Here is a 3,515-nt window from a genome sequence, read left to right as displayed (position 1 = left end):
GGATGTGCACTGTGCACACAGTATATGAGGGATGGAAAGTAACTTTAACTGGTGCTTGCATGCTAATATGTAGGAGCATCAATGTAAGAAATACCCGTTCCATTTAACAGCTACAGAGATACTGTGTACCGATCTGCATGATTTTTGGACAACATCTGTAACAGGGCCAGAACCCCCCCCACCCCCGCCCGCCCGCCCGCCCGCCTGCCCGCCTGCACACACACACACTCCCCCCCCCCCCCCCCGTGTGTGTGTGTGTGTGTGTGTGTGTGGGTTTGTGTGTGATTGTGCATGGCCTGAACAACAGCGCCCCTCCCTTAACATGTGTGGTCACAAAAGGTACTGTAGGCTAATATAGATACACCCTAAAAATGCGAATATACAGTATATGATTTGTGAAAGTGACAAACGGGCTTCACAGTTATGTCAGGTGTGTTCATATGCTGATGGTGATGCGATTTCAGATCAATTGCTCCAGCCACTGAGGAGAAACGCTGTTTCAGACAGACAGACAGACAGACAGACAGACAGACAGACACTCACTCACTCACTCACTCACTCACTCACTCACTCACTCACTCACTCACTCAGACAGACAGACAGACAGACAGACAGACAGACACTCACTCACTCACTCAGACATTCGCAAAATTATAGTATAGATTGAGTTTGTCCCATACAGTGTAATCACCTAGAGAACAACCAGGTTGAACTTTCTTTCTTAAAGTGGCTACTGGCTGACTGGTATAATAAAAAAAAATATATATCTTAGAGTTTACAAGAGATGTGCTCATAATTCTTCAAGTTCAGCGTGGAAAAAGCTTTAAAAATAGCTAATAAAGTGAATGGCAAAGGGAGTGTACGTTGTTTAATGCAAATAGATAGGACTTTTCTGTTTGGATGTATGGGCTGTCAAGGCCAGAAAGTAATTTTTTGACACTCAGGCGTTCCCGCATAACTTCGCGGTGAGGCCGCATTGTCTCGTCTTTGGTTGTTAGGGTGTAGTGTATCTGGGCTCATGTGAATTTTATGATCTCAGTTCTGTATTTGCGTGTTTCACTATTCACAACATGAATGACGGCAGGAGTCTCCCTCACCACTCTTTATGTACCTGTCTCTCTCTCTCTCCATCTCTCTTACCACCTTATGTACCGGTACATCTCTCTCTCTCTCTCTCTCTCTCTCTCTCTCTCTCTCTCTCTCTCTCTCTCTCTCTCTCTCTCTCTCTCTCTCTCTCTCTCTCTCTCTCTCTCTCACACACACTGTATGTCCCTCTCTCCATCTCTATGTTCCCCTGTTCCCATCCATTTTGTTGAGCAACAAAAGCCTGTAAGGCAGGTGTTCTGTGTCTCTGTCATGCACCACTGGCCAGGTGAGAGAGTGAGTGTGTGTGCGTGACTACACGTGTGTGTGTGTGTGTGCGTGTGTGCGTGTGTGTGTAGCGAGATGACACTTGCGCTGAATGCATGCGTCTCTGACTGACTGATCAATTAGTTCACATCACATGCTTTATTACACAAAGAGCCGGAAGTCTTGATATCAGGACTGGTGCATCTGCCTGCATGCGCAGTTGCGCGCGCACGCACGCACGCACGCACGCACGCACGCACGCACGCACGCACGCACGCACGCACGCACGCACGCACGCACGCACGCACGCACGCACGCACGCACGCACGCACGCACGCACGCACGCACGCACGCACGCACGCACGCACGCACGCACGCACGCACGCACGCACGCACGCACGCACGCACGCACGCACGCACGCACACACACACACACACACACACACACACACACACACACACACACACACACACACACACACACACACACACACACACACATGCACGTACACACAGCTCCCATGAGTTCCTGAATTGGCCACTATAGTCATTGAGCAACAACAAAGGAATGTTGAGTGGCAGACTGTGGTAGGCCTATCGTCTTTTAACTGCCTTGTAATTATCAATAACCATGTAGACTCCATACTGTACTATCTATAACCATGAAAGTCAGTCCATACTGTAGTTATCTATAACCATGTAGAAACCCCATAGTGTAGTTATCAGTAACCATCTTCAGAACTCAGGAGTAGGTAGTTTCACTGGCCAACATGGCAGCAGATGACAGATATGATCATGATGATGATGATATTGTATGATAGATATATGCTAATAGTTTATTAAACTGACAAATAGATAACACTTAGAAATGTAATCACCTCAATGACCATAATAATTATGGTCATAATCTGCGATTTTGGCTATAGGGGTGCAAAGAAGAAATTATTTATCCAAAAAACACGACTGTATTCGATTATTCGAAAAATAAATCGATAGTTGCAGCCCTACAACCTTTGGCAAACACCTGCTGCTGTAGCCATGTCTCTCTTAATACCACCATGAGTTCTGCATGGATAGCTTTTGGATAATAGCCTTTCAAAAGTTATCCTTACAAAATGATACATGGCACATAATGGGCCATGAAGGTGAATGTTCAGTCTTTGATAGACATTTTGGGCTGCAGACCTTAACATAATGAAACCTTATATTGGGTTAGACTTTCTAAATGGAAGTGAATGTGTGGAAACTATTGCATGAGCTGAGTTTCAGCCATAGTTAAGCTCAAGGTTGTTAGCAATAACTTCACAGTGGAAAGAAGTTATTGCATCATTGAAATGATAAAAGAGCCGCCCACCAAATACTCTAAGTCTTTCTCTGAGATGATAATTAGGCATCATTATCACAAAACAAATTGCATAAGCATAATTTATTTTTTAAAGATTTGCTTTTGGGCTTTTATGCCTTTATTGATATGACAGTAGACTGACAGGAAATGGGGGGAGAGACGGGGAGTGACATGCAGCAAAGGTTGTCCAGATCGAGAATCGAACTGGCGACGCTGCCAGGCATCCATGCCTATGTGGTATGCGCCCGGACCAGTAGGCCAGTGGGCGTCCCTGCATAAGCATAATTTGGTCAAATATTTACACACTTGAGCAGTGGCTCAGGGGTAGAGTGGCCGGTAGAGCGGCCTGATGGCAACTGCAAGGTTCCCAGTTCGATCCTGGACTCCCCCAGAGTTAAGGGCCCTACAGACAGGCAGCGGTTGCCGCGAGGGCTCCCGCTAGGATCAGCGGGGACCGCGCCGCGGTGATACACAAACACACTCGCTCAGCGAGTAAACGCCACGTGGTATTTCACAAAGATGAGCACAATCCAGCTCTCACCAACCGCGAGTGCATGCACGAACAAGCACGCGCGCAGGGATTTCACGGGACTGCGCCCGCTCGCCTCGTCGCCCCTAAATCTCTCCACACGGCCACAATAACCGCCTGCCTCGCATTGAAAATGAATTACTAGGACGCAGTGACCGCATACCGTCTGGAACCCCCTATAGTGTCCTTGAGCAAGACTCTGAACCCCTAATTGCTCCGGATGTGTAGGTTGGTGCCTTGCATGGTTTCCTCCGCCATCTGTGTATGAACGTGTGTGAAATGGGTGAATGT

Source organism: Nannobrachium achirus, assembly GCF_963921795.1.
Source record: "Nannobrachium achirus genome assembly, chromosome: 10".
Taxonomy (NCBI): domain Eukaryota; kingdom Metazoa; phylum Chordata; class Actinopteri; order Myctophiformes; family Myctophidae; genus Nannobrachium; species Nannobrachium achirus.
Note: the sequence above shows the minus strand (reverse complement) of the source record.